Source organism: Bison bison, unplaced genomic scaffold (assembly GCF_000754665.1).
Source record: "Bison bison bison isolate TAMUID 2011002044 unplaced genomic scaffold, Bison_UMD1.0 scf7180017864239, whole genome shotgun sequence".
NCBI lineage: Eukaryota > Metazoa > Chordata > Mammalia > Artiodactyla > Bovidae > Bison > Bison bison.
Genome location: NW_011494811.1, coordinates 8,362,965 through 8,383,221, shown reverse-complemented (window position 1 = coordinate 8,383,221; position 20,257 = coordinate 8,362,965). Strand labels below are relative to the sequence as shown.

Here is a 20,257-nt window from a genome sequence, read left to right as displayed (position 1 = left end):
TCTCTGACCTAAAATCTTTGGTGTTAGCTCATTGCATAAAGGATTAAGTGTTTACTCCTTACTCTGACATGAAAAGTTCTTCAGGACCTGGCATCTGTCTATCTGGTCAGCATCTTCTGCAGCAATTCCTCCCCATGCTATCTAGGCTCACACCATGCTCAACTATGTATAGCTCCCAGAGTGCCCATGCTGCTTCATGCCACATTATAAGTTGTTCCCTCTGCTTAAAGCACCCTTCCCTCCCACTCTCTAGGCAGCCAGGGCCTTAATTAGAGCTTATGACAAAGACTCTCTCCTCTATATGCATTTCTCTGACATCTTCCTCCCCAACCTATCATCTACATGGTCATACTCACTGTGAAAGTTAGGTATTCTTCCTTTGTGTTATTATATACTCTTTGCTCATCTATATTACAATAATAATCACAACAGTACTTTATTACAAGTCTCTGTTTGTGTGCACAACATGCCAGGAAATGCTAAATCACTTGAAGATCATACCTAGTATCAATCACAAAGCTTGTTGTTGATATTATTCAGCTGCTCAGTCATGTCCAGCTATTTGTGATCCTATGGACTGCAGCACACCAGGCTTCCCTGTCCTTCACCATCTTCCAGAGCCTGCTCAAACTCATGTCCATTGAGTTATTGATGCCATCCAACCATCTCAACCTCTGTTGTCCCCTTTTCCTTCCTGCCCTCAATCTTTCCCAGCATCAGGGTCTTTTCCAATGAGTCAGCTCTTCACATCAGGTGGCCAAAGTATCGGAACTTCAGCTTCAGCATCAGTCCTTCCAATGAATATTCAGGACTGATTTCATGATTGACTGGTTTGATCTCCTTGCAGTCCAAGGAATTCTCAAGAGTCTTCTCTAACACCACAGTTCAAAAGCCTCAGTTCTTAGGTACTCAGCCTTCATTATGGTCCAACTCTTACATCTGTACATGACTAGAGGAAAAACCATAGCTTTGACTATATGGACCTTTGTCAGCAAAGTAAATAATGTCTCTGCTTTTTAATACACTGTCTAGGTTTGTCACAGCTTTTCTTTCAAGGAGCAAGCATCTTTTAATTTCATGGCTACAGTCACCATCCACAATGATTTTGGAGCCCAAGAAAACAAAGTCTTTTACTGTTTCCATTGTTTCCCCATCTATATTGCATGAAGTGATGGGACTGGATGCCATGATCTTCTTTTCTTGAATGTTGAGTTTTAAGTCAGCTTTTTCACTCTCCTCTTTCACTTTCATCAAGAGGCTCTTTAGTTTCTCTTCACTTTCTGCCATAAGGGTGGCGTCATCTGCATATCTGAGGTTACTGATATTTCTCCTGGCAATCTTGATCCCAGCTTGTGATTCAGTCAGCCTGGCATTTCACATGATGTACTCTGCATATAAGTAAAATAAGCAGGAAGACAATCTACAGCCTTGAAGCATTCCTTTCCCAATTTTGAACCAGTCTGTTGTTCCATGTCCAGCTCTAAGTTTTGCTTTTTGACCTGCATACAGGTTTCTCAGGAGGCAGGTAAGGTGGTCAGTTTATGCAATTTATTCCCATCTCTTTAAGAATATTCCACAGTTTGCTGTGATCAACACAGTCAAAGCCTTTAGCATAGTCAATGAGGCAGAAGTAGATGTTTTTCTGGAATCTCTTGCTTTTTCTATGATCCAATGGATTTTGGCAATTTGATCTCTGGTTCCTCTGCCCTTTTTCAATTAAACCCAGCTTGTACATCTGGAAGTTGTTGGTTCATGTACTGTTGAAGCCTAGCTTGGAGGATTTTGAGCATGACCTTGCTAGCATGTGAAATGAGTGCAATTGTGCATTAGTTTCAACACTCCTTTGCATGGCCTTTCTTTGGTTTTGGAATGAAAACTCACCTTTTCCAGTCCTGTGGCCACTGCTGAGTTTTCCAAATTTGTTTCCAAATTGTATTCCGAAGCTTGGCATACAGTAATATGTTAAGCAATCAATATATTCAGTAATGTATGAAAAATTTTTACAACACAAGTATTTGTGAGTGTGATGAATTGAATGTGTCACGGGGCAGGGAGGCAGCATAATTAACAATCCTGTATGATAGGTATCACTACTAAAACATAGCCTAGAAAAATTAAGTACAGTAATTTGGCTAAATTTATGTAACTGGTAAGAGGAGGAGCCAGGATTCAATTATAGACAGTCTCATCCACACTCCTTGTTCCTAACCGCTTCACTATCTGACCTCATTCTAAACCTCACTATATCTAGAGCATAACGTATTATTTAACTAATCACATTAGTACCCACAATATCAGCTTAAACACAAGCATTCTCTAGAAGACTGAATCAAGAAGATTAAATAGCTTGCTTTCCTCTTATTCCCAGCCAGGCACAGCAGTGACCCCCTTAGGAGTCTGTGTAGGCCCTAGAACCCTGGAGAATCTACAGTTCTCTAACATGGACCAACTCATTCCATCCTAACAATATCAGGACTCCTATCTCCATTGTTCATAGGAGGACACTGAAGCTCAGACAGGTTAAACAACCTGTCAAAAGTCATACAGCTAGCAAGGAATGGAAGCATCCACTCAGACCTAGTCTTCAGATTCTACATGCATTTCCCATGATAGCCAACAGCGGCACAGTCTTCCTGTCCTCAACCGAATAATCATTGCAATAATAATCTTCCTAGAAGAATATCAAGTGTATCCTCCAGGAGATCATCATAGACATTAAACACAATCTCTTCTACTGGCCTTCAAGGTCTACAAACCCATCTCTAAACAGCTAGGTCATTTCCAACCATGACTTTGCTGAACAATAATGTTCCAGTCAAACCAAACTTTTTGCTCTCAAAAACAACCCCAAAATTTCACCTTTTAATTTGTCCACAGTATCCCTTTCATCTATTTATGAAACCAGAAACTGTCATTCAAAATAAGTAATACAGAAATAAGGAAGTTTGCTTTATTTGGAAAGGTTTTTTTTTTTCCCAACTATATCATTCTCCATTGTTTTGCATCCAAAAAAATTTACTGCAATCACTATAATCAAAATTCAAAGTTAAATTAATTTCTTTTAAAACTTGATAAAATACTTAAAACTTGAAACAATCCAAATGCCCATCTCTGGTAGAAATGATTTTAAAAATCATTGCATACTCCAATGAAATGCTATCCAGAAATAAACATGAACAAACTAGAAGTATATGAAATAACAGGAATAAATCTAAAAAGTGTCATATTGAACAAAAGAGTATATACTGCATGATTCCATTTATAAAAGTTTAAAAACAAATGGAACTACTCTTAGGGATTAGAAGCCATTACAAGTCAAAGTGGCTTTCTTTGTTTGAGGAGGGACTGTGACTATGTAAGGCCTGAATAGGTTCTGGCAATATTCTGTTTCCTAATATGGCATTACTAGGAATTACTAGGTGTGTTTGCTTTGTGAAAATCCTTCAAACTCTACTTATGATTGCAAAATTGATGGAATTTTTAAAATATAGTATATTTAAATATCAGAAAAAATGTGTTAAGAAAAATCCATTAGTCACTGTTGTATCATTAAGGTTAACATTTCACCACAGTACATAATCTGGATTAATGATTTCTTCTGCATCATATGATTTGGAGAGAGGGGAGGAGGAGTCATATTCAACTCAATCCAAAATTAGATTTTACTTATTTTATAACTCACCCTCATAAACTTTAGATTGGGTCTCAAATTATACTTAATCCCCTGTTAGGAATTTTAATTTAACCCATGTGGTAATACTGGATACTTTGATTGTCCAAAATAAAATTACTTACTTCTGTACTACCACCTATTTATTACAAGCTCTTGATTCTGTTCTTTTGACCAGTTTTGTCTGCTCATTCATTTTCTCCTTAATTTCACTGCATGCTTTCCAATTTTTTTCTGTGCCCTCATCTGTACTCCAGTGGCATTCTGCCTCTATCCCAACCTCTGAGCTCTTAGCTCACAAATCCCTGGGGTTCCACTGGTGGAAGAGAATATAAACACATCAAATGCATAATAGAACCCAGCAGGGCTAATGGAGAACTTTCAGTCATCAGCCTTCCCTTCTAGCCAATTTCCCTACTTGACAAGCCCCTTAAGCCATGAGAGCACAGAGAACAATATCCTGGAGATATCTCAGTGTTATTTACTCTTCAAGGTATTTTTGTGGATTCCCACATTAAAAGTACATGGGGTGTCATTAGCATAAAAATAATGTCTTGCAATGATAAATCCATTTAAAATACAACTCAATTCTCTCATCTGAGCCAAGGATAATAGATAACTCAGCTAGTATTCTTTCCTACCTTCTTTCCCCATTGCTTCATAAACAGAAAAGGAGTAATCAAAGAACTTGTCCAGGGACATATGACAATTAAGTGGGGCTGAGAGAACAGGAATACAGACTTACAATATTCAGTTGCTTGGTCTTCCACCTACATCTAACATTCTCTCATAGGATGTGCAGTAGATTGTTTGAGAAAAGCAGCTGCAGTCATTTCCTTCCCTTTAGCCACATGACTTTGCAACTTCTCCCAACAAAAGATAGACTCTATTTCCACATCTTGACTTGAGTCTAGACTGGCTTTATGATCTACTTTGACCAACAGAATGTAATGTAAGTGACATTTTGCCAGTTCCAAGCCTAGACCTCAAGAAGCATAACCTCTAATCATGGTCTTAGAACCTATGGCCATTCTAAGTTGTCATATGAAGAATGGCAACTAGGTTTGAGGAGGATGAGAGGTCATAAGAACAGTCCTCTGAATTATCTGTATGAGCCATCCCAGATCAGCTAGCCACCAGCCATCTCAGCAGTCTACCGTGGATGCATTGGTGAACGTAGTTGAAATAAGCCAAACCTAGCCAAAGCCAGCAGAATCACTCAGAACACAGACAAATGAGTTAAATAAATGGTGATAGAATTACCCATAAAGTTTTGGAGTAGTTTGTCATGCAGGGAAAAAAAGCTAACTGATACAATGTGGGGAAAGCATATGTATTTATGAGCACATTATTTCATACTTGTTTGACATAAAATGGGGGCAAAATAAATACATACGTGGCATCTGGTCCAATCACTTCATGGCAAATAGATGGGGAAACAGTGGAAATGGTGACAGACTATTTTGGGGGGCTCCAAAATCACTGCAGATGCTGACTAGAGCCATGAAATTAAAAGACACTTGCTCCTTGGAAGAAAAGATATGACTAACTTAGACAGCGTACTAAAAAGCAAAGACATTACTTTGCCAACAAAGGTCCATCTGGTCAAAGCTATGGTTTTTCCAGTAGTGTATGGATGTGAGAGTTGGACTATAAGGAAAGTTGAGTGCTGAAGTGTTGGGAGCCAGAGTGAGGCACTCCGCCCGTGGCAAAGGTCATGAGGAAGGAGGCTTGACATACGCAAAGGCAGGATCGAGCCTCAGGAGTCCCCCTGGAAATCCTCGAGCATCTACCCCCATAACCAGAGCCTGCCTGCTTTACTACTTTGTGCTCCCACCTACACCTCTGACTTTACGGGGGGCTGTCCCCCACCACCTCTTTCGGAGAAGGAGTTAACCTAGAGCTCCAGTTAATAAAAACTCCTGGGCGTGACAAGAGTGTTTTAACCTACAATTTCCTCTGAAGTTTCTCTAGCCTGCCTGACAGGCTTGTCCGGCCACATGTGATTGCTCACAGCCTCCCAACTGTGAGAGGCACGAGATGCTTTAAACTTTCTAAAAACAGGTTCCTTAGAAAAGTTAGAAAACTATTAGTATAAGTATAATGGGCTGATTAGAAATTGTATTGGTGAAAAAAAAAAAAAAAAGAAATTGTATTGGTGAAGGGTTTTTTATTTGTTGAGCCAATGTTTGTTGATAAGTCTCCACATCCCCTGCCCTTATATATATGAATATATAGAAGAAATAAGTATTAACCTTTGATATTAATCACGTTAGGCCTTAGGCTAAGTAAATTCTTTCCTTAACTAAAACCCACTACACCCTCACCCTATAAGAATGTAACTTTATTTGGGTGGAGTCTGTTTTAAGAATAATCACCCCTGGAGAAATAAGTATCCTGGTTGACTGACCGCTGTCACAAGGAGAGGGTCATAATTTGTCAGCAGGCCCCCTGGCCAGAAGATGATGTAACACCCCTAAGACCTCTGTATACATTTGTATGAAGCACCTGACTTTGATCAAAGTCAGGACTGCTGATCCCATGTGACTTTTGCATAACATCTCAGTGTATATAAGTAGACCATGGAAATAAAGAATGGGGATCAGTTTCTCGAAATACTGGTCTCCCCATGTCACTCTCTCTCTCACTCTGGCTGAGTCTCCATCTGGAGCGTGGAACCCACCATGCTTACTAATTATGCCTGGGCTTCTAAGATCCAACCGGGGAGGCCTCAGTGTCTCCTCTCCTTCAGGAGAATGGAAGGACGCCTGTGGCCTATGTAAGTGGTGCAAACTTCTTGTCTTGAAGTTTTATTGATCTCCCGCGTAAACCAAGCTACTCAGCCTCTTTTCTTCACTGAATTTTCCTACTGAGCTATCCTCATTCTATTACTCTTTACATCTTTAATTAATATCTAATTGAAGCTATTGTATCCTGATCCTTGCCGATGTCGTCCCCGCTTAGAATACCCTGGATCAGCCGGGGCTGAACCCCGGCACTGAAGAATTGATGCTTTTGAATGGTTGTGTTGGAGAAGACTCTTGAGAGTCCCTTGGACTGCAAGGAAATCCAACCAGTCCATCCTAAAGGAAATCAGTCCTGAATATTCATTGGAAGGACTGATGCTGAAGCTGAAACTCCAGTACTTTGGCCACCTGATGTGAAGAACTGACTCATTGGGAAAGATCCTGATGCTGGGAAAGATTGAAGGTGGGAGGAGAAGGGGACAACAGAGGATGAGATGGTTGGATGGCATCACCAATTCAATGGACATGAGTTTGAGTAAACTCCAGGAGTTGGTGATGGACAGGGAGGCCTGGAATGCTGCAGTCCATGGGGTCACAAAGAGTCGGACACGACTGAGTGACTGAACTGAACTGAACTGATAAAGAAGTCTCATTTTAACAAGACAGTCTCCCAAATAGATAAGATATGAATGTATAAAATAAACTTTAATATACAATTGGTAGATATTAGCTTACTTTTTGTGTTGAGAAATATGTCACTATCTTGCCTTGCAAGAATTTATCATGATAAATTCAACAGAAAAATAATAGAATTCTATATCACCAAAACTACCATTTAATGGAAAAATCTGTAATCACTTTTTAAAATCCAGATGCACATCAGGATTATCTTGGAATTTTTTTTGAAAAATACAAAGCTCAGGTATTACTTTTTTTCTCCAAAATTCCAGATATGTTTCTAATGGGCAGCCATGTTTAAAAACAACTGGACTATATGATGATCTTCTACCTTTATCTAGCTTGTTTCACTTTTTCTATTTCATATTCAATGCTCCCATTTCATTTAGTTTATATTTTCCAACTGCTCCATCTCTTTTTTAATGTTCTTTTGTAAGGCTTTATCAAGCATAGTAGAAAAGCTTTTGTATACAAATATATAAATAGTATGTATAGTATATATATTTTAGAAAACTTATGAATTTTTTCCTCACTAAAAAACTTATGACATTTTGATTCCACTTGTTTGACTTAGCATGAATAGAATGTTAGATTTCTAATTTAAACAATAGATATGCAACAAGCAACAAAGTTTTACTGTATAGCACATGGACTTATAGTCAATATTTTATAATAACCTACAATGGAAAATAATCTGAAAAATAACATGTGTATATGTATAACTGAATCTCCTTGCTGTGCACCTGAAATGTGTAAGTCAACTTTACTTCAATAAAATGTATATATTAAGAAAAAAATGATATAGGGCAGAAATCACTGCTTATGAGTAGAGGAACACAAGACATCTTCTTCCACAGGATCTGACTTCAGAGCAGTCTTTATTGCAGTCCTCAGAGCTATGTTCCTTGTGAACTTCCCACCAGGGGACAAATCAGAAGTGAGCAAGTAAGACTCAACTGGCCGGTATTGAATCCATCTTACTTTGAAAATCTTAAGAACTGAAATTGTCTAGCCCCATACTTAGCTTGGACACAAAGAATTGAAACCATAATTAGCCATCTATATCGACATGACTTGGTACTTTCGTGTCTTCTTTAGTATGATCTTATTCTTCAGGACTTCTGCCCAGGCAAATAGTTTTATTATTTATTATAGGAACTACCCAAAGACTCATTAGTTCTTCAGTGGAAAGCATAGACAGTTTAAGCCCTAAGATTTTTTGAACTTTTTGCCTCAAAATCATCACCTTACTGTTTCCACCAATCCTGGACTATGGTATCATGATTCTTAAACCTACCCAATTCTAACAAAGCCTACTCTCCTAAACTTCTCCTGATTTGAAAGATCCACCTTAAATCAAACTTCCAGTTCCCAAAAAATTCTCTCATTTCCTCAGAAGATACTATCAAATATCTGAGATGCTACCAAATCTTTGCAAGATACTGTTCTCCCATCAAATGGTAAGCAATAAACACAACTCAGCTTTGTCTTATCAATGAATTGTGTTTGTAGTTCTAGCTTTTGATGCTTCATGCCCTACCTAACTTAATACCTATAATGACAATACAGGTATAACTTCAGAGTTCCATAAGAGAAAGGCTCAGAATTGTATCAGTCAGGGAACCCTTAAGCTATGTGTCCTTGTCAAGTTATTTATAGCTCATTACAAGGTCTTCACAGTTCAGATGAAATTTACCCATCAGATATATATATATATCATGCTGCTGCTGCTAAGTCGCTTCAGTCATGTCCGACTCTGTGCGACCCCATAGATGGCAGCCCACGAGGCTCCCCCGTCCTGGGATTCTCCAGGCAAGAACATTGGAGTGGGTTGCCATTTCCTTCTCCAATGCATGAAAGTGAAAGGTGAAAGTGAAGTCGCTCAGTCGTGTCCAACTATATATGTAAATCATATATATATATAAAATATTACTTTAAATCTAAGTAATATTGCCTAGAAACACAGGTAGCATATTTCCTTCATCATTTCCGAGAGGAAGAATGGAAGACAGCTGACCAAAGGTAAAGCTGTCATGCAGGAGAAATGGTTGTTTAACCCTTTATCCACAATGTATAATAAACAAATTTCTTAAGGAAAAAACTCTGATGCTGGGAGGGATTAGGGGCAAGAGGAGACGGGGACTACAGAGGATGAGATGGCTGGATGGCATCACTGTTTCGATGGACGTGAGTCTGGGTGAACTCCGGGAGTTGGTGATGGACAGGGAGGCCTGGCGTGCTGCGATTCATGGGGTCGCAAAGAGTCGGACACGACTGAGCGACTGATCTGATCTGATCTGATCTGAAGGATAAAAAATTTTGTTATAAAGGTAACCATGTTTCCTGTGAGTCAGCATGTGTTATGTGAAACCAGAGATAAAATCACAGTATAAAACAAAGTAATAAAAAGACTAAATGGAGTAGGAACGGAAGTTTAGAACTTCCTTCAAAGAAGAATGAAGAAATGATGAATTCTCAGCATAGTGATAATTATTATACAAATAATAAAGAGCAATTTCTAAGCAAGTATCTATGGTTAATTAAGGCAAAATTTTTAAGAGTTATAGTATACATATTGTAATATATTTCACCCTTCTTTGCCTTTATATCAGAATTATTTCCTAATGCTTAACAATAGGAAGCATTTACCATGAATGAAGATCAGTACACATAAAAATTTCTATTTATGTAAGCAACAAAATCAAATAAAGGAATCTCACTGCTGTCCTCTTTGCTTATAACTTCCTATCCTCCCAAAGCTAATTTACTCAGTTAAACAAATTGTTTTGTCTCCGTAGAAAATTAATGCAAAAGACTATATTCCTGGAACATCACCAGTTTTTTCAAATATAAGAAGGATATCTATCTTTAAACCTTCAAATATAAGAAGGATATCTATCTTTACCCAAACTTGATAACACTCTATGCCACAAATCCCACTTGGAAAAGAATTTAAAAGTTCAATCTACTGCCACTCTGCTCCAATTTGAAATCTGTGGCTGATTCTCATCCATTTCCCAAATCCTTTCCCCATCTCCTCTTTCACACTGACTTCTTTTTTATTCACACTTTTGAATAGTTTGTGCAAAAGTTTTACTCTCAAGCTAGAAGGTAGGTACATTGAGTTCAGTGACTAAGCCTTGTACATCTTTGCATTCATTTGTCCACTATGTTTTGTACACGTAGTGGGAGATCCCAGCTTAGAGATCTAAACCCTTTGGTAACCCCTAAACATGTATTGAAAGTTGGTAGGGTAGGACATCTGACTGGAAGATTATTTATAAGAAAATTCATGAAAAGAAACTTATGAATGGAGAGCTGAGCAGAGTAGCCAAAGGATAATGCTAGATTTTCTGAGTGGAGGATTTGGGGTCACAGATAAGGTTGTGTCACAAAGATTGCCCTTGTCCCTGTCTTTTTCATTACTAACAAGAAATGGTTTATGCCTCATTCACTTCAATAGAAATATATACAGTGTGACAACTATGTTCCAGGAACTTCAAATCCAAGATATTAGGATGATAGAATCTTTGCACTGAAGAAGCATAAGGTCTATTTTTGCACTAAAGAAGCATAAGGTCATTCCACCAGAAATGAGCATGGGGCCTAACCCTCAGTTTCCTAAAGATCTTTATTGTATTTGACCTCTTAACTTGAAGTAAAATTGAAGCATAAAAAATAGGGTCACCCATAAACCTTCCGCTGAGCATACAGATGAAAGATGAGTGTTAGTAAACCACTAATCCAATCCTCAATAAAAAATATAAATGTTTTTATTGTTATTAGAAGCTCTGGGATTATTAGTGGGCTTTCTTAAGTAAAGACCTGGTAGGTAACTAGGACTTAAAATTGCAGCTAAAGTTTTTAAAGCAAGCTACTAAGAAACTAAAAAGAAAAAAAAAAAAAAAAACTTAAATAGAGAAAGTCCCATGGAGAAGGTAACATCCTCCCAGAAATAATATATTTCATTACAGACAATACATGTAATAAAAATAAATAAATAAATAAAAACCATCCAGAAACATCTTATACTTTTCAGAGTTAAGTAAATTTATCAGCCATAAAGAGAAATGCTATATAAATGATAAAGGGATAAATTCTCCAAGAAGGTATAACAATTTTTGCATGCATCAACCTAACAAAAACTAATAGAACTTCAAGTACAAATGAGATTAATCCACTACTATCTTTACAGACTTCAACATCCCTCTGTCAGAGACAGTCAGATCTAAAAGGCAGGAAACCAGTAAGGACATAGTGGAAGGCAATGGCACTGTCAATCAACAGTCTATTATTGACATCTTTGACTACTTTATACAATAACAGCAAAAAAAATAAGCTGATGTGAAACATTTACCAATATAGACCATATCCTGGGCTATAAAACACACCTTAACAAAATTAAGACAATAGAAATCATACAACAGCTGCTTTGGATCACAGTGAAATTAAACTAGAAATCAATAACAAATATAACTGGAAAATACAAAAATATGTAGAAATTAAACAACACATTTATAAATAAAATATGGATCAGAGAAGAAATATCAAGAAAAATGTATTGAAACTAAAAATACAACTTTTTGTATTTGTGGGATGTAGCAAAGCAGTACTCAGAGGAAAATGTACAGTGTAGAATGCATATATTAAAAAGTAACAAAGAAGTAAAATCAATAACCTAAATTTCTAAGCTTAGCAAACTATAAAAAGAAAAGCAAATTAAATACAAAGTAATAAGAAGAAAAAAACATATTAAAATTAGAGCAAAAATCCATGAAATTGAAAACAGGAAATCAGTAGAGAAGATTAACAAAATTTTAAAAGCTTTTTCTTTGAAAGCATCAATGAAATTGTAAAACCTCTAGCCACACTAACCAAGAAAAAAAGAGGACATAATTACTAATGTGAGAAATGAAAGAGAGGACATCACTACAGATGCTATAGACAATTAAAGTATAACAAGTGCAATAATAATAACTACAACAATAATAGAACAATTTGGACAACTCTGTGCCCATAAATTTGATAATCAAAATGAAATGGATCAATTCCTTGAAAGACACAATCTACCAAAACTCAAATATACACACAAAAGTAATTATTTGAAGAGAACTATATTTATTAAACAAATTGAGTCAATAATTAATAATCTTCCAAAACACATAGCCCCAGAGCCAGATTAATTCGTGAGTGAATTCTACCAAATATTTAAGTAAAAAATTATACCAGTTCTCTACAGTCTCTTCCAGAAAAGAAACAGAAACAATACTTTCTAACCCAGTTTTAAGAGGCCAGCTTTACTCAAATATCAATACTCAAATACACAAATACAGTATGAGAAAAGAACACTACAAATGAATATCTCTAATACATAGATGCAGAAATCTCAACAAAACACTAGCAAATCAAATCCAACAATATATAGAAATAAGCATACAGTATGGCCAAGTAAGATTTATCCTAGGTATGCATGGCTGGTTCAACAATAAAAAATCAATTAATTTAATCAATACCATCACGGACTAAAGAAGAAAAAGTCATATGTTTATATTAACATATGCAGAAAAGGCATTTGACAAAATGTAGCAATTATGCATCATAAAAAAAGTCTCAAAAAGCTAGCTACAGAGAAGAATTTCTCAACTTGAAAAAGAACATCTACAAAACCCCACAGATTATATCATATCGTTAAAAAAAAAAAGGAAATAACAGGTATACAGATTAGGAAGGGAAAAAAATATCTTTCTTTAGAGATGACATATTAGTCGGACACAGAAAATCCAAACAAACTGACCTGGGGGTGGTGGGGGGGAGGAGGAGTCTGGAACTAATTAGCAATTAAAGGAAGTTTGCAGGATATATGGTCAATATACAAAAGCCAATCACTTTCCTATATACCAACAATGAACAAGTGGAATTTAAAATTTTAAACACGATACATTTATATTAGCATAAAAAACTTAGGTATAAATCTAACAAAATATGTACAGGCGGTATACTAGGAAACCTATGAAACTGATGAAAGAAATCAAAGAACTAAATAAATGGAGCAATAAGCCTTGTTTATGGACAGAAGCATTCAATACTGTGTTGACGTCAGTTATTCTAGACTTGATCTAAAGCTACAATGTAATCTCAATCAGAATTCCATCAAGTTGTTTTGTATATATCAATAAACTGATTGTAAAGATTATATGGAGGAATAAAAAATGTGCAAGATAGCCAACACAGTACTGAAGGAGAACAAAGTCAGAGGACAGACACTCAATTTCAATACTTGCTATAAAGCTGTAGTAACCAAGACAGGGTGGTACTGGTGGAAAAAAAAATGAACAAATGGATCAATGGTACAGAATAGAGAGCCTATAAACAGAACCCCATAAATATAGTCAACTTACCTTTGACAAAGGAGCAAAGGAAATACAATAAAGAAAAGACCATTTTTCAACAAATCTTGATAGAACACATGGACAGCCAATGGAAAAAAAAATGAATCTAGTCACAAACCTTATACCCTTCAAAAAATAAAATAAAACAGATCATAGACATAAACATAAAACATAAACTGTAAAGCTCTAAGAAGATAACATGGGAGAGAATCTAGGTGACCTTGAGTAATCATTTTCAGATATACCACCAAAGGTACACTCCATGAAAGACATAATAAACTTGAATTCACTAAAATTAAAAATGTTTCTCTGTGAAAGATACTGTCAAAAGAATGAGAAGACAAGCCACAGACTAGAGGAAAATATTTGCAAAAGACATGTGCAAATAATAAAGGAATATTACCCAAAATATGCAAAGAACTCTTAAAACTCAACAATAATAAAATTAACAACCCCATTAAAAATGAGCAAAAGATCTGAACAGACACTTGACAAAAGGAGATACTCAGATGGCAAATAAGCATATGAAAATATGTTCATATATCACTGTGTGTGCATGCTAAGTCACTTCCGTCATGTCTGACTCTTTGTGACCCCATGGACCATAGCCCAAGCAAACTCCTCTGTCCATGGGATTCTCCAGGCAAGCATCCCGGAATGGGTTGCCATGCCCCTTCAGGAGATCTTCCTGCTTCAGGGATTGAATCCACGTCTCTTACATCTCCTGCTCTGGCAGACAGATTCTTTACCACTAGGACCAACTGGAAAGTCCCCTCATATATCACTAGAAAATTTCAAATTAAAACAAGATATCACAAGTCCTGGAATGGCTAAAATCAAAAACATTAATAATGCTAAAAACTGAATGTGAGTCAATAGGAACTGTCTTTCATTGTTGGTGAAACGCAAAATGGTGAAAACCACTTTGAAAGATAGTTTGGCAGCTTATAACAAAACTAAATATATTTTACATGATCCAACAACCATGCTGTTTGATATTCACCCAAACGAGCTGATAACTTACCCAAAAGGTTTTGCCTACACAAAAACCTACACTCAAAAGTTGATAGCAGCTTTATTCATAATTACCCAAATTTGGGAGCAATCAAAATATCCTTCAGTAGTAGGTGAATGGAAAAATAAACTTGATATGTCCAGACAATGGAATATTATTCAGCACTCAAATTAGCTATCAGCCATGAAAAAACATGGAAGAACCTTAAATATTACTAAGTGAGAGAAGTCAATCTGAAAAGGCTTTCTACTGTAGGAGTCCAGCTATATGACATTCTGGAAAATGCAAAACTATAGAGATAGTAAAAAGGATCAGTGGTTGCTAGAGGTTAGGAGGAAGAAGGGATGAAGAGGCAGAGCACAGAGTTTTAGGACAATGACATTACCCTGCATGATACTACAATATGCCCTTATGCATTTGTCAAAATCCATAAAATGCACAGCACCATGAGTGAACCCTACTGTGAACTATGGACTTTGAACAACCTGATGTGTCAATGTCATTTCATTCTGGTGGGGGGTGTTGATAACAGGGAGGTTATGCATGTGTGGGAGCAACCTCTGTTATGGGAAGTCTCTGTAGCTTCTTCTCAATTTTGCTGTGAACCTAAAACAGCTCTTTAAAAAAGTCTTATTATCACACTAATAAGAAAAATCAATAATTATAAGGTGACTTGGGAATATTTCTAAGATTAAAACTAGTAAAACTAAAAACAAATACTATGAAATCCTCTCCTATACCACTCAAACATTATTTTTAATTATCTAAAGGTTTTAATGAAAAAGTAATGATGATCAAATTATATTAAATAGCAATTTCCAATATATCCTTAATGGAGGGCCTGAAATTTCTCAAAAGTGACAAAATAAATATATGAATACAATTAGCTTTGATTTCCAATTTTTTGCTTTGATATCTAGATCAGAGATAAAAATTTGCTATATAAACAGATATGCTAAAATAAAATGATGTATGTGCCCATTTTTCTTTGGAAGGACTGATGTTGAAGCTGAAACTCCAATACTTTGGCCACCTGATGTGAAGAGCTGACTCATTTGAAAAGACCCTGATGCTGGGAAAGATTGAGGGCAGGAGGAGAAGGGGATGACGGAGGATGAGATGGTTGGATGGCATCACTGACTCGATGGCCATGTATTTGGGTGGACTCCGAGAGTTGGTGATGGACAGGGAGGCCTGGCGTGCTGCGGTTCATGGGGTCACAAAGAGTCAGACACGACTGAGCGACTGAACTGAACTGAACTGAATGTGCCCATTTGACAAGCATAAATCAAGAAAAATTATAATTTAGAAGATGATTTTCTTAAACTTTTCTGGAAATTAAAAATATTTGTAATATTTCCACCTAGCAGTTTCTGGCTCAATCATTCTGTCTCCTGAAACAGTGCATTCGTGATCACTTTTCCAATTTCAGTTTGCTCTACCTTGTTTATTGTGTTTGCCACTAATACCACTCATTGTCCCCTGAATTCCCCAAGTATCATGTTTCCTAATTCCATTTAGTCTACCAAACTGTTTGTCACCTGCAGCTGCCCCATATTTCTATGATGTCTTATCATTCAGTTCCCCCTAACCTCTCAGAAATCAAGCTCCCTGGACCTCCCAGAGCTGTGTTCAAATACTACAAAGGAGTTTGGTTTGATTCCTTAGTTCCTTGTGATAATGTCTTTTACCCCCATTATATTATCTAGGAAATTGACATTATTTCTTTTCAAACAGAATTCTTTCTTTCAATGGACACTATCTTCCCAGCCTCACAGTTCTTTTAAAGAATGACATATCCACTTCGTGAATTCCTAGTAAATCAAGTTGTCTTCAGAAAGCATATCATCTGAGACACTCTTTAATATGAAAATGTCATTACATCCTAAATTATTTTGTACCGTATCATGTTAAAGGAGTAAGCTATGATCTTCAGACTCATATTCTCCTATTCCCAAGCTACCAGTAGCTCAATTCCTCATTTTTAAGTTCTATTTTGTTTTATGTCCTTGTACAATCTACTAAAACCTTACTAACACTTTATTGCTTCAGGTTGGTGAGTCACCAATGTGCAGTAAGCAGTGAAGAACTGCCAAGGAGATGGAACACATTCCTAACCACCACAGGGCTTGTCACCAAGCTGAGGAAATAGACACACACAAGCAAAACAATAATATCCCCTCAAACATGCACAATTCTACAAACAAAAATCATATCTGTTTTTCCATTGACTCTTTAAAAACATCTTGTGAAGTAAAAAAGTCAAGCATCCCTTCCCTTTTTTTTTTTTTAACAGATATGGAAACTGAAATCTATAGTCACCATCCCAAAGGCTCACAATAAACCAAGTCCTAAAGAAGCCACCCAATAATTGAAAGAGAAACTTGAAAAAAATGTGGAACCAAAATGTAAAACAACACTAGTTTGAAAAATGAGAAGGCAAACAGAGGCCAACGATTTATTTAGAAGGGCAAAGATACTTATAAGTCAAATACTGAAGATAAAAATATTAAGAGCAATCGATGAATACAAAAACTTCCAATCTATTAGAGGGAATCCAGAAGATTTTTAAAATTCAGTCATTCCAAAAAATGGCAGAAAAGAAGAATAAAGTAGAAAAGAGAGAAAAAAGTGACTAAAACACATTTCAGAGTGGAAAATAAGATGCTCTACCTAAAGCAAAAAGTAATTAATTACAGTAAATGTAAACAGACTAGTTACTGGGAAATGTAAACTTCCCAGTTAGAGAAACTCTCAGAATGTATAGACTATTTACAAAAGATACAACTAGAGTATAACGATCTAGAATGATGAAAAGTTAAATGCTAGAAATACATATCGGAGAAGGCAATGGCACCCCACTCCAGTACTCTTGCCTGGAAAATCCCATGGACGAAGGAGCCTGGTAGGCTGCAGTCCATGGGATCGCTAAGAGTCAGACACGACTGAACGACTTCACTTTCACTTTTCACTTTCATGCATTGGAGAAGGAAATGGCAACCCACTCCAGTGTTCTTGCCTGGAGAATCCCAGGGACAGGGGAGCCTTGTGGGCTGCCGTCTCTGGGGTCGCACAGAGTCGGACACGACTGAAGCAACTTAGCAGCAGCAGTAGAAATACATATATCAAGTAATATACATATGCTAGTTTAGCTCTTAGTATCAGGCCAAGCAAACTTTAAGGGGAAAATAAAGGCATTATTAGTTACAAGAAAAGTTGGAAAATAATGTTGAGAAAATTTTCCAGACAGTATAGCAAAAAGATAAAGGATTGGAAAATAAGGAAAGAGGGGGAAAAAATTAGAAAAGTCTAGTAGGTATTAGAATAAAAGGAATTTCAACAAGAGAGAGGAAAGAGAAGAACAGGAAAGGAGATGGAGAAAAATCATAAGAAAAAAAACTGAAACAGAAGACATGCTTTTCCAGATTGAAAAAGACTACCCAGACAGTGCCCAGAAAAATGGATGAAAATGGACTAACAATAAAGCATAGTACTGGAAAGATTCAGAATCCTAGATAGAGAAGATATATCAAATTTCCAGAAAGAGAAAATAGGTCACGATGCCTCAAAGTCTCTTACGAGAATTATTAGAAGGTAGACTGTAATGGTACCACGCCCTTCAAAATCTGAGGATAAATTATCAATGGCCTAGAATATTACAGACAGTCAAACTATCCATCAGGTGGGAGAGTAGGATGACGAGAGATCTGTTTAAGAAAATGATGTTGATAGGATATTGCTTGCATCGATGCAAGGAAGGGAGCTTTAGACAATTGGCATAGAGTTTAATGGTTGAGTGAGTGATGAGTACATAAAAGAAAGCAAATGATAAAACCAGACAATTATCAACTCTCAGGAAAATGGAAAGTGCAGAAGAGGAAAAGTAATCACAATATATTGAAGGTTCAGTTATAAATGAGCTTCCCTTATAGCTCAGCTGGTAAAGAATCTGCCTGCAATGAGGGAAACATGGGTTCAGTCCCTGGGTTGGAAAGATCCCCTGGAGAAGGGAAAGGCTACCCACTCCAGTATTCTGGCCTGCAGAATTCCATGGACAGTATAGTCCATGGGGTCACAAAGAGTCAAACACAACTGAGCAACTTTTACTTTCACTTTCAGTCATAAATAGCATATTTGTAGACATAATGATATAAACACTATTTATGGAACCAAAAGGATGATATATCTATACTGTGAGAATGAGGTGATGGAAATAAGTGCATGGATACAGTGAGGGCAGGGAGAAAGAGGCTGAAACCTCCAATTTGATAGTGAGAAGTCAAAGACAAGTCCCAAACTAAAAAACCAAAAGGAGTAAGTACACAGTCTTGCTCTTTGGTGATGGAAGCAAATATAAAAGAATCCCCTAAACAATCTGAAAGTGGTTGCCTCTAGGATCTTCTCTTTTAAAAAATTAGGTATTGCCAATCATTCTTCATGTAAGTTTTACCAGTATTCCCTTGAGCAATGTATAAGAGACTTCACACCATCACTGTATCAATTCAGATCCCTTACCGAGTGATGCCAAGTCAGGGTTAGATATGCAAGACTTTCACTGAGATAAATGCCTATGAAGGAGAAAGGAGGGAGGAGTCTTCAGACCACGATGCATGTCTGAAACCTATGAAGATGGAAGGAAGAATTGTGTAGAAAGAGCCTCAATCACAGCACAGGTAAATGGGGAGTTCCAGGGCAAAAGTTGCTCAGCAGAGGAGTTCTTCATTGAGCAGGAGTAGGCTAATTACAATATTGGTGGTGGTGGTTTAGTTGCTAAGTCATGTCTGACTCTTTGAAACTCCACGGACTGTAGCCAGGCTCTTCTGTTCATGGGATTTTCCAGGCAAGAATACTAAATTGCCACTTCCTTCTCCAGGGAATCTTCCCGACCCAGGGATCAAACTCACGTCTCCTGCTTGGCAAGTGGATTCTTTACCACTGAGCCACCTGATAAGCCCAATCATAATATTACCACTATTCTTAGTCATTGGTTGAATGTAGCCTTGGGGAAACAGCTTTGAACTGTGACCTGCAGCAGATCAGAAAGCCACAGCAAGTGTCAGTCAACTGTATTCAGTGGTATATTGCTAAATGATTAACAACTAATGCCATAGAAAGGTTTTTTTTAAGCCTTTATTCATAGCATTTGCCATTTTAAGGGTGTAAATACTCCCATCGTGGCCAGTTTCAAGCTACCAGGGTGACAGTGTGATATCACTGAATGCTGGGTTTGAAAGGGATGCTAAAGAATGTCTTTTCCAAACCAGGAGCCACTTCCAGGAAGCCCCTACCTGTGCTTCATGCAGCAGGTTTCCATGAAGGGAGATCTGAGCAGTACACATTCTCAGACACCATATTCTCCAACCCAGTGTGTGTGATAACTGTTGGTATGTCAGTATAGTCTATAAGTTTACTTTGCATTTTCCTTAATATTAATAAGTCTGAGGATATCGGTATATATTTATATAGTATATTAGATGCTTTTATTATTATGCAATCTAATTTATTTTCTTTTCTGTGAACTAAACCAATCTTTTGATTATTTGTATTAAAATCTTTATGCCAATGTTCTAAATAATAGAAATCCTAATGCATTGATCTTAATATATTAATCTATTTAGTAAGTGAACATATAAATACTACTTACTATCTTCTTATCATAAGATCAGCATTTTCAAAATTAATCCCCATCAATACTTCCAGAAGGGAAATAAGATAGAAATATACCTTAAAAACTTGATGTAGGTGGAATTTTAAAAAA

The 20,257-nt window shown here is 36.8% G+C and overlaps 1 protein-coding gene across 1 annotated transcript in view; it reads right to left on the bottom strand.

The window, feature by feature from the left end:
• Positions 1-20,257, bottom strand: part of KCNH5 (potassium voltage-gated channel, subfamily H (eag-related), member 5) — a gene marked incomplete at its 3' end in the record, with an annotated part of 232,481 nt that overhangs the window by 136,024 nt on the left and 76,200 nt on the right. The gene's annotated exons all lie outside the window — the stretch shown is intronic.